Here is a 12401-nt window from a genome sequence, read left to right on the forward strand (position 1 = left end):
GACCAGATACTGTGTGACCCTTATATGGCTGCATAGTGATGAGGGAGGGTGCATGGAGCTTTCCCGTTCTTTTTGAAAGACCTATAAAGGCTAGACAGAACTACAGTTCTTGCACTCAGGAAAAAAATAATCCATTCTACCGTTCCCCAGTGGTGCATAAAAGAAAAGCTGCCTGGAAAGCTGTGTAAAGGAGGCAAAGCCATACTCCAAACCCCTGTCAGCTGGTGCTGGATAATGAGGAGGCAGGAGAAAATAAGCTATATACCATAAAGAACTCTTAGCAAACAAGCTTTCCCTGCAAGACAGGGAGTTAATGAAGACATTCTTTCTGGGGAAGTGCCCTTAAGCCCAACTCTTCATTAGTCTGGGCTATTCTTAGCCAGCATTATTCAGATCACACTAAAGTAAGTTATAGTTAGAATAATCTTCACCAAACATAACCATAACTGAGTCTTAATTAATATGACTTTTCAAATGGTTGAATCTTGGTTTGAAATCGGTCTATTTAGTGATATCTTAGGCAAATGAATAATTGTATCTTGATACTATACTGATGGGCATAATATAAAAACCATGCATGAATAGGGAGATATTCTTTTATTTTATTAAACACTTTTATTAAACACTTCCATTTCTGTATACCTTCAATGTTTTTTTAATCAGCTATGTTGGCTACTAGCTACATTTCCACTAGAAACTTTGGCCCATCTTACCAACATCTTCATTAATGTTAACCCAGATGTGAGCTAAAATAATGTAAGTAAATGGAAAATGACTATTGATTCCATTTGATTAGGATATGGAACATCTGATAAGCATGTCATGAGGCTCACAGAAAAGACATGATTCTGCAACTTTTGGTAACATTGTGTAGTAATTTCTGACATGGTAATGATATATGGAATCTCAGATCATCTTAAATAGCTAATGTTTATTTCAGAATATGCGTACAACTACTGATGTAAACAGCTTCCACAGAGCTTGAGCTCCAGCTTTGTCTCCTTTGTTTAGCAAGGGCCACGCTATTGTAAACTCTATGCATAGAGACATCTGGTGGCTGTATAATATACTGCAAATAAACCTACAGTTACACATAAGTATTCCCATTGTAGTCAATGATTTGAAGTGAGTGATATTCAACAAGGGCTGTGAATCAAGCCTGAAATCTCTACCTTTTCATTTTCCATGGGATGGACCAATAAAAGAGTTCTGCAGCCTGTTAGATTTTAGTCTGAGTAAGCTAGATGCAGAAGCCAGAGACCAGCAACCTGCCATGGTGTAGAAAGCTACAGATTGCCTCTGATGAATAGAGCTCATAGTACATTTTTTTCTGAGTGCGAATTGAAACATTATTGTAGCAACTACTAGTTTCCAGGAAAAAATGTAATTACTTCTAGATGCTGCTCGCTGTTTTCAAGAGCTCTTTAACCTTTAACTTTTTCAGTACAAAGGAAGCCTTGCTGTGCAGTGAATCTAACAAGACCATCATTTATAGTTGGCAGAGTTCATTAGTCAGTCGTAACAGTTTAATTATTAGCATTTTAATGCATGAGTGTTTAACTAGACAGAACAACAGGCTTTTAGGTCTGGCATGAGACTTCTTAAAAGAAAATGAATTAATCAGCACTTTTGTTTATATTGTAGCTTGTTACTAAAATAAGACAATTAAAATTCAAGAAATTTTCAGTCATATTTTGTCACCCAATAAATTAACAGTATATTTGATAGCCTTGTTTAGTACATTTCAGTTTTAATGAAATAATTCTCTTTGGAGGACATAAGAACTCTTTTGTCTTAAAAGCTGTTAGTTGAAAACTGGGTGAGACCATTTCCATAAGCCAAAGTCCTGCCTCAGAATGTTCTTTATGAATTGATTTCAACATGACTTTCTTCTACAGGAAAGTTGCTAATTCAGCTTGTCAGCCAGGAGCTTGGTAGTGTTACCTGGGTGGTGGCAGGCTAGAAGAAAATAAATATTTTAGAAAAACCAACAAAATTGGAGTTTTGACAAAAGACTGAACATTTTTACTGAAAATTTAATTTTGTTTTGTGACAATTTCCATTTAGTTGAAAAGTCAGTTTCTGTTGAAAGAAAAGTTTTGAATTTTTACTCAAGTTTACAGTAATTTCCTATTTGCTAGGGTTTGTCTACACAGCAAAGTTATTTCAAAATAACAGCTGTTATTTTGAAATAACTTTACTAGCGTCTACACAGCTGTACTGCAATTTCAAAATTAATTTGAAATAGCGGAGCGCTTATTTTGAATTTAGTAAACATCATTCCACGAGGAATAACACCAAATTCAAAACAGCTATTTTGAAATAAGTGCTGTGTAGACACTTATTTTGAAATAGAGGGTCTCCAGCCTTCCCAGGGTGCCCTGGTGGCCACTCCAGCCTCAACCAAGAACACTCCTCTCCCTCCCCGCCTCCCTGTAGCTCTTAAAGGGGTAAACTCTGGCCACAGTGCCTGTGCCAGCTGCAAGCCTGCCAGCCCAGAGCCTGACCCAGTGGCCCCAAAACATGAGCCAGTAAGCTACTGGCAGCCAGCCCTCCACCACTCCCCAGGAGCAGCCTGCCAGCTCCCAGGATCCTGCCAGGGTCTGGAGAAGGCGGGCACCTTCCTGGTCCAGGGCGGAGATCAGGGTGGACTTTATTCAGCTTGGGAGAGGGATGCCCCCAATGGCCATGATCTCTGCACTAGATGGAGGAACGCGGCCGTCTATGGCAGGATAGCTGCCAGCCTGGCCACCAAAGGCCACATGCGATCCCAGGAGCAGGTTCACATGAAAATCAAGTTGGTCCAGCGAGACCCTCACCCCTGAACCCTGAGCTTCCCCTCCACCTTCTTCCCCTTGCTTCCCCCTTCCAGCTCCCTCCTCCCAGGTTTCCTCCTCCCCTCTTCCACCCTCCCTCCTCCCCTCTCCCACCTTCTTTCCCCAGTCTCACCTCAGTTTCATTCCCCCTGCACCTCAGTTTTGTTCAATAAAGAGGCTTTGTTGTAATGAACACGTATCTTTTATTGTACAGCAGGAAGGGTGGTGAGGAAGGGGTAAGTGAAAGAATGTGAGGGAGGAATGAGGCACAAGCCCCAGTGGGGCAGACCAGGGGGACTGTTACTGCCTGCAAAACGTGCTGCCAGACTTGCAGCAACATGTCCAGGAGAAGAACCAGAGTGTCCAGGGGCAGCTCCGGCTCCATATTGCAGAGTGCTGTGGTGTCCTGAGTGAGGGCAACCAGAGCACACAGAGAAAAAAATGTTTTTCTGTCCCTCAGACAGGTAGGCAAGCAAGCAGGGAAACCTTAGAACCGGCTGTCTGGCGGGGTCCCTTCAAGCACAGGTCTCAGATAGCCTCAGGCAGTAGCCACACAAGGTAACTCCTGACCTGATGCCCTGACAGAACCGGTTCCGACCAGCCTTAAATGTGATTCAGTGTCCTATCAGTGTGGGCATGCTATTTTGTGTCTAGACGCATTATTTCGAAATAAGCTATTTCAAAATAATTATTTCAAAATAAGATATTTCAAAATAACGCTGTAGTATAGACATAACCCTAATTATTATCTGTAGGACATTATTGTTTAAATCCCTATTAAAATCAATAGAACTTATCTATAAAGTGCTGGAAATAATGTATGGATTGGAACCAGAGATCTGAAGCAGAAATCACTGGGAAACAGAGAGAGAGAGAGAAAGAGAGGGCTGCTTTTATATCACAGCAAGAGCCTTAAAAAATAGGCTTCAGGGGGTAGCCGAGTTAGTCTGTTACAGAAAAAAAACAGCAAGCAAATGGTCTGGTAGCACTTTATAGACTAACAAAACATGTAGATGGTTTCGTGGGCACAGCCCACTTCTTCAGATGACTGGAGTGGCTGTGCCCATGAAAGCTCATGATACCATCTACATGTTTTGTTAGTCTATAAAGTGCTACCATTTGCTTGCTGTCTTTTTTTTCCTTAAAACATATGGATACTTATCTGGCCCAACAATACCAACCCTTTTCTGTCTCTCTGTTTTCTACCAATGACCCATGGGAATTTATGTGAACACACATGATTTTCATTGCATTTGCATAAGGGGTTAAAGGCACTGTGAGCGCATTCACTGAGACATGGAAATAGGGTTATATTATTCCATGATAATAATACTATTAAACATGTGGCTTGAAGAAAAAGACTCCAGGCCCAACTGAATGAATAGCTACCTCAAAAAGGTTATTAGGAGTAAGCAGAGATGCTATAGGGAACAGAAAAAGGGATTGATTAGCAAAGAAACATACTTTGTGGAGGTTGGAAAATGTAGGTATAGTGTGAGAATTACTAAAAGTCAATTAGTTCTTTCCAAGGAAACTAAAATACATAATAAACGTTATCTATTTAAAAAGAAAAATTGGAAGAATGAGGTTGGGCTGCTATGCAACATGGATGGGAAAGATAATCTAGGTATAGCCCCAAAACTAAATTACTACTTTGCTTCAGTTTTCAGTGAGGATGATAATATGGAACATAGGCATGAAGGCAATAAAGCTGTTAGGAAGGAGTGTCTAGAAATGTAGATTACTGCATGTGAGGTGAAAGGAAAATGGAAAGAATTTAATGTGCTCAGATCAGGGTGACCGGATATTTTCCATCGCAGAATACTGAAACAACTGGCACATGAAATTGCAAATATGGTAGCAAGGATTTTAAATTATTTATTATTAGTTAGAGAACTGCTAACATTTTGCCTCTATTTAAGGAAGAGGGAAAAAAGCGATCCTCCCAGTTACAGGCCTGTAGTTTGACTTCTAGTGAAGATTCTCTAATAAACTGATAGTATCTGGTGCAATCAAAACTTTTCTCCAGTGTCTTTGAGATGATGAAATGGGTTGAAACCAGACTGGGACTCACCTGAAAACAGCTCACTTTGCATAATTTACTGCAGACAAAAGTATTACATCATTTTTATAATTTAACAGTGTTAACATGCACACTTCATCTTCTGAGCAAGCTTTGGTTTACATTGTATGGAGAAAATCAGAATACCTTTACTATGCTGTCCTATAATGACACCTGATAGCTTTGCTAGTATGTAACATTGGTCAGCATTTTTAATAATGACCATCAATTTTAGAAGAATGCTTACAATCAGACAAAAATATTTGTCTGGACAAAGCCTTTTCTCATTACATTTCCAAAGGAAATGCCTCTTTAGACATAGGCTGTGTCTACACTGGCATCCCTTCCGGAAAAGGGATGCTAATGTAGCACTTTGGAATAAGCAAATCCGCGGGGGATTTAAATATCCCCCGCAGTATTTGCATTAACATGGCTGCCGCTTTTTTCCGGCTTGGAGATAAGCTGGAGAAAAGCACCAGTCTAGACGTGATTCTCTGGAAAATAAGCCCTTTCAAGTAGGAATAAGAGATCCTCCGGAAAAGGCTTTATTTTCCAGAGAATCACGTCTAGACTGGCGCTTTTCTCCGGCTTATATCCAAACCGGAAAAAAGCGGCAGCCATGTTAATGCAAATACCGCGGGGGATATTTAAATCCCCCGCGGATTTGCCTATTCCAAAGTGCTACATTAGCATCCCTTTTCCGGAAGGGATGCCAGTGTAGACACAGCCATAGTGTTTTTATTATCTAGGAATGATATTTCAAAGTTGGAAATGCCCACTCCCTGGTGCTGAGATGTAGTTTCTAGAAGTCTCTCCCGAATGTGAAGCTTTAAGGAATTAAACTTTATTTGGAAAATGGCTTATCCTGTAATCAAGAGAGTATTTTAACACTTCTTGGCTACGTCTATACTGGCATGATTTTCCGAAAATGCTTTTAACTGAAAAGTTTTCCATTAAAAGCATTTTTGGAAAAATCGTGTCTAGATTGGCAGGACGCTTTTCTGCAAAAGCACTTTTTGCGGAAAAGCATCCATGGCCAATCTAGACGTAGTTTTCCTCAAAAAAGCCCCAATCACCATTTTCACAATCGGGGCTTTTTTGCAGAAGACAGCTCTGTGCTGTTTATACTGGCCCTCTTGCACAAATGATTTGCGCAAGAGGGCTTTTGCCCGAATGGGAGCAGCATAGTATTTACACAAGAACGCTGACGATCTTACATGAGATCGTCAGTGTTCTTGCGAAAATTCAAACGGACAGTGTAGACAGCTGGCAAGTTTTTCTGCAAAATCAGATGATTTTGCGGAAAAACTTGCCAGTCTAGACACAGCCCTTGACTTTTAGGAAGCGTGGGTGTTATGAAGGAAAGAGAAAGAGACACACAAATAAATCTCACACACAAAATATCAGACAGGGAAAAAGTATTCAGACAATATCATATTGTTACCATGTGGATGAGGAGGGGAAGAGACAGAGAAGGTATCTGAGCTTTGACTATATATAACAAAATGGATTCGGTGTTTAAATAGGAGTGTGATCCTCAATTATTGGCCTATTTGCTGACAAAGGAATATGACCAAAATTATCAGGTACAAATTTTACATAAAATTATAGTGACTGTGTTTGTGTTTGACTTTATCTTTATTGCATCATTGATTACATTTTGTCAGTACATTAGTACTATGCATATCATTTGCTTTTTATAGAAGAGTGTATTGATTAGGGTGCCAGTATCATTCTGGCAAAATTATACATAATATTATATATAATCATAATATATTCATATTACTTATAGGTGATGAACCACTAATTTAATTTAAACATTATGGGGCAGGATTCTGCATAATCCTGCACTCAGTGAAGTAATTTACATCAGCACAAAGTGGGGTTAGTGATAGAATCATAGGACTGGAGAGGACCTCGAAAAGTCATCTGGTCTAGTCACCTGCACTCATGGCAGGACTAAGTGATATCCAGACCATAACTGACAGTACTCCTTCTTTGGCAGTCATTGCCCATTTTGTGTGTATGCAACTGATTGTGCTTTCCCAAGTGGAGTTCTTTGCGTTTGTCTTTATTGAATTTCATCCTATTTACTTGAGACCATTTCTCCAGTTTGTCCAGATCATTTTGAATTATGACCCTATCTTCCAAAGCACTTGTAACCCATCTCAGCTTGGTGTCATCCACAATCGTTATGAGTGTACTCTCTATGGCTATGTCTACACTGAGATCTTTTTCTGGAAAAAGATACGCAAATTGCTAATTGTAATTTCCATACCTTTTTCCGCTTTTTTTCGGAAGAGGCTTTTCCAACATTTGGCCCATCTACACGGGGCCAAATGTGGGGGAAAACTCCTCTTTTGGAAGAGCCCTTACTCCTCATAAAACAAGGAATACAAGGCTTCTGAAAGAATGCACCTACTTTTTCAGAAATTGTTCTTAAAAAGCAGACGCATTCCCTGGATTCAGCAGAGTTTTTCCGGGATACTTCCAGTATCCTGGAAAAACTCTGTAGTGTAGATATAGCCTGTGCCATTATCTAAATCATTGATGAAGATATAGAACAGAACCAGATACAGAACTGATTCCAGCAGGGTACTTGTTATGCCCTTCCACCATGACTGTGAACCATATACTCTCTGGGAACAAATTTTCCGACCAGTTTTGCACCCACCTTATAGTAGCTCCATCTAGGTTGTATTTCCTTAGTTTGTTTATGACAAGGTTATGTGAGACAATGTCAAAAGCTTTACTAACATCAAGAAGTATCACATTAACTACTTCCCCCATACACAAGGTTTGTTACTATGTCAAAGAAAGCTGTCAGGTTGATTGGACACAATTTGTTCTTGATAAATCCATGCTGTTACTTATCACCTTATTATTTTCTAGATGTTTTCAAATTGATTACTTAACTATTTGCTCTATTATATTTCCAGTTACAGAAGTTAAGCTAGCTGGCTGGTAATTCTCCAGGCTGTCCTTATTTCCCTTTTCCCATTTTCCATGACTTTTCAAAGTTAATTGTCAGTGGCCCAGATATCCCTCAGTCAGCTCCTTGAGTTTTCTACCATTCTGTTCTGCTAGCACTTTACAGTCATTTTGCACTGGTGTAAATGAGCACAGCTAATAAAGCACAATAGAGATTCAGGTCTATGGTGTCAAAGGTCTGGCGTATATATATAGTTCATGCATATTTTTATAACTGTACATGTAACTCACACAAAACTACACTAAAAGGGTGTTAAGGTTGCAAAGTGAAATGCTCAAAACTCAAGAAATGCTACAATTAAGTTTCCTCACAATCTTAACTCTGCCCCCTTTTAAATATGCATCACAGTGTGGGCAGTCATTATTTACATATTCATATGCTATTTTTCTGTGTCGATGTGCATGAATAGATAGTATGCACAGAAGCAAATAAAAGCTGTGGGCATGTGCATGTAAAAGTCTTGTAATTAACATAGCTAAGGATGATCCCGGACCAAAATCTCAGCTCAAAGCAGCCATGGACCGTGTAGAATTCAAAATCTGGATCTGGATTTTGATCTAAATTTTGCAGATTAGGCATATCTGAAATAAATGCAGAGTATGAAAGGTAGATAACTGAGAGAATAATTTATGTAAATATCTCTGTGATTCTGATAGCATCATAACTACAGGAGAGAAATAGTGTTGTATCCTAGATGAGATCTCCCCAAGATGGCTGTGCAACTTGATTTTCCTTCATTCTGTCCTTTTATGTTCAGTGGATAAAAGGTGAATTGTTATTATAGGCAGCGCAGTAGTAACACCTGGTATTAAAAGTCTCTAACACTTTCCATCGTAAACCTCTCTATTCAATTACGTATTACTTTAACTTATTTTAACTTTTCAAACTGGAGTTCTCAAACTTGCTTTCTGCCTCAGGCTGAATTGTGCCAAGAAGGCAACTCCCACCTTTGAGATTGTGGTGGCAATGCTAATAATAAATCATTTCAACATCTGCTTTTGTCTTTGTAAACTATTGTTTTACAGTGGCAACAGAGAGCACAACTTAGAAAGCCTCCATTGTCAAGCTGATGTCATCAAGAAAGTGATTCCATTAAATGACAAAAATTCTGACAATAAGAGAACATGAAGTAGAAATCGGCAGCTCTCTTATAATGCTTCCCTATTGCTGTTTGGACCCATCCTGGTAGTGCTGAGGCACATGATAACTGTACCAACCATAGGAGTAGTTGCATTGTAAGTACTGGCTGGGTTGAGTCCTTACATTGCAATGCAATAAAAAAAAACGAAAAAACAAAATACTCTATGTGTGAGTAATCTGCACATAGTGGGTAAGCTGTCCCACATTCCCTACCCAATCAGCAGATAGGAGCTGTGCTCAGTGAACCTGCCATGGTAGTTGATAATAATTGTTGTATTAATTGGTGCTGTCCAGACTAGACAGAATGTAAAAGATCCCACTGTGTCCAATAATTAATGTTTTTTCCCTCACTGAACTATCATTAATAAGGGGTTCCTGCAAGAAACAAATAATTGGATGGTTCAGCTTCATTAGGGTATTTTTAGATAAGGTTTGGTCTGGAGACATATAAGAAAGCTTATTATGTTTATTTAGACTCTGCTATCTATTGCTAATGTGTTCTACTGCTTTTGTATCTTCTACATTCTATGGAGAAGTCATGAAAAAAAACAAGAGTACAAGTTATAATTGTAAATGACCAAAATACTAGGTTTAAATTATCTCTATGAAAGTGTGTGTGCTGAGGGGAGAATGGGGGAATGTGTCCTCTCAGAATAAATAACATTGGTCCCATTTAGATGTCCATTTTTCTCTACAACACATGAAGCTATTGTTGGAAGAAGAAGAAAAAAGGGGGTAAGGGCTTTGTTGGGTGTTTTTTGGTTGTTTGTTTTTCACTAATTAGAGCTGTGTGTAGTGGTGCTCTCTTGTTTTATCCGAGTGGCTTCTGAAACGGCATGTATAAATCTGATTTTGGAAAATAACTTTGAAAGGAGGACTAAGGGGCTTTTTCAGGGATATCATTTACATGGTCATGTATGACTTTATTATTCTACTGAGATGCCCTGGGAATCTGATTCACATGAAAACTTGATATTCAAGTGCGCTATATACCAGGATGTGGCAGATTTACACAGGAAATATGTTTGGCCAATCAAAACAATTGTATTTTACCACAAACGGGCTTTGCACATGCTTTTCAAGGATTTTATGTAGGGTTTTATTCTTAAACAATTTTTCACAATCCAAAGTGGCTCAAGTTAAAATTGCTGTTTTATGGAACGAATTGGCTAAACTAAACCCATAGAAGTCTGCACCTAACACAGGCTCATAGGCAACATCAAAATCAAGTGTCCTGTTGTAGATCCCATGGTGGTAAATTTTATTCCGCAGTTTGGTATTTGAATACTACATGTGGCAGAATGGATTACATTTGTGCCTGGAGAAACTCAGTTGACATCAATGATGCAATTACACTAGGGCTCAGAAGCTACATCTATACCACACAGTTATTTAGGAATAAGCTATTCCGGAATAGTAATTCTGAAATATCTTATTTTGAAATAGCACATCTATACTGCAGGGAAGCCTCAAAATTAATCCAAGGCAAGCTCCCTTAATGTAGACATGCTATCTCAATTTAGAGCCCCAGGAGGAATAACTTAGAATGGTCCTGGTGAGGGGCTCTTTTGAAATAGTAGAAGTGAAGCATCTACACAGCCCCTATTCCGAAATAAATATTTTGGAGTAGGCGTTATCCTTTGTAGGATGAGGTGTACAGAAGTTGGAATAAGCTGTCCATTATTTCAAAATTATTTTGAAATAACAGAATTGCTATATAGACGCTTGCATAGTTATTTCGGCATAACAGTTGTTATTCCAAAATGACTTTGCTATGTAGATACATCCAGACTGTCCCTCTTTGCCTCTAATATTGCAAGAATAAAGGCAAAGGAAGCTACCATCATGTAAACAAATAATTTGGAACTTTTACAATTTAAATTACTTTTCTTTGCATTCTTGTATTACTCAACATTTTCTGTCTTGGGCAGACACATTGTGCCAAATTTTCATCGCATTTACAAATCTACCTAGAGTAACTCTACTAGCTTCTCACCAGTTAGAAAATTAGTGGAGACAATTAGTTCCCTACAAAATAGCAGCAGCGGTGGCTTTAATAATAATGCTTTTAAAAAAATAGTTGTTGTTATAGGCAACCTAAATGTCCTAACTACTGGATATAACAATCCACATTCAGCCCTGGTATAAGTTGGTATAACTTCAGCAAAGTCAGTAGAGCTGTGTCATCTTATACCAGGGTGAAATTTGACCTGATGTTTCCTACTAAAAATAAATTATATGAAACAGTCTTTCTGTCAGTATATTTTCAATCCCAAATTCCTTGGGCCTGATTCTGATCTAAATTACACTAGTGTAAAATCACATGTAATAATTCCACTGACATCATTGGAGTTACACCCAGGCTTTGTCTACACTGCAGGGTTTTTGCGCAAGAAGCTTTTTGCAGAAGAGCTCTTCCACAAAAACTTCTTGCACAAAAGCACATCCACCCCTCAAAAGCACATCGCAAAAGTGATGTGCTTTTGCACAAGAGAGCATCCACACTGTATGGACACACTTGCTCAAGAGAACCTGTGCTTTTTCTGATTGGCTCTTTTTGCTCAAGAAACCTCTGTTGAGCGTCCACATACACCTTTTTGTGCAAGACTCTTGCACAAGAACTCTTGCACAAAAAGGAGTTATTCCTTGTAGAAAGAGGTATATCTACTCCACAAAAAGCCCTCTGTTTTGCTGTTTTACTGTAAATTTTCTTGAGCAAAAATGGTGGACACACCGCGGGTTTTTGCACAAAAACAGCTGTTTTTGCGCAAAAACCCTGTAGTGTAGACATAGCCCCAGTGTAAAACCAGTGTAAGTGAGATCACAATAAAATCCACTGAGTCCAGTTTCCTCAGTGCACAGAGATTCACATTAGTTTGTGTGGAAAGTATATCCATTCTCATAATGATCTGAATACATCCATCAGTGTAATAGAAAAACTTTTTCTGTAGAGAACATCAGGACAAAGGTATCTCCCCCACGACTGCCAAAAAACCCCATCATTGTAGCTTGTTTTAAGTTTAAGAATGTCATAAAACGTGCTGGTTCTCTGCACCACATTAGTTATCTTTAGTAAAACAGAAGATTTAAAATAAGAGAATGGGGTTTGCAGTGTAACAAGATAAAATCATCTCCAACAACCTACAGGATTTCTTTAATCTTATTTTTTTTAAACAAGCCGAGGAGCTTTTGTAAAACCAGAATGCTTGGATTCAGTTTCTATTTATCTGAGCCACCAAAGTACAAAGTTGTGGAAAGAACAGATAATTTTTCAGCAAACTAGAGTGGTTTTTACATTGCTTTCACAAAGTCTGAGCTAGGGTTTGGTTTTGCAAAACCTGTTTTAATCCAGATCACTCTCTATCCAACCCACCAAAATTCAAGGCAGTTT

The 12401-nt window shown here is 38.8% G+C and overlaps 1 long non-coding RNA gene across 1 annotated transcript in view; it reads right to left on the minus strand.

The window, feature by feature from the left end:
* Positions 1-590: 590 nt before the first annotated feature.
* LOC112545835 (uncharacterized) overlaps positions 591-12401 on the minus strand; it is a 156358-nt gene continuing 144547 nt past the window's right edge. The window contains exon 4 of the long non-coding RNA XR_012905691.1: positions 591-1959. This is a non-coding gene — a long non-coding RNA (uncharacterized LOC112545835). The remainder of the gene's footprint in view (positions 1960-12401) is intronic.

The sequence above is a fragment of the Pelodiscus sinensis genome, chromosome 8 (genome assembly GCF_049634645.1).
Source record: "Pelodiscus sinensis isolate JC-2024 chromosome 8, ASM4963464v1, whole genome shotgun sequence".
Lineage (NCBI taxonomy): Eukaryota > Metazoa > Chordata > Testudines > Trionychidae > Pelodiscus > Pelodiscus sinensis.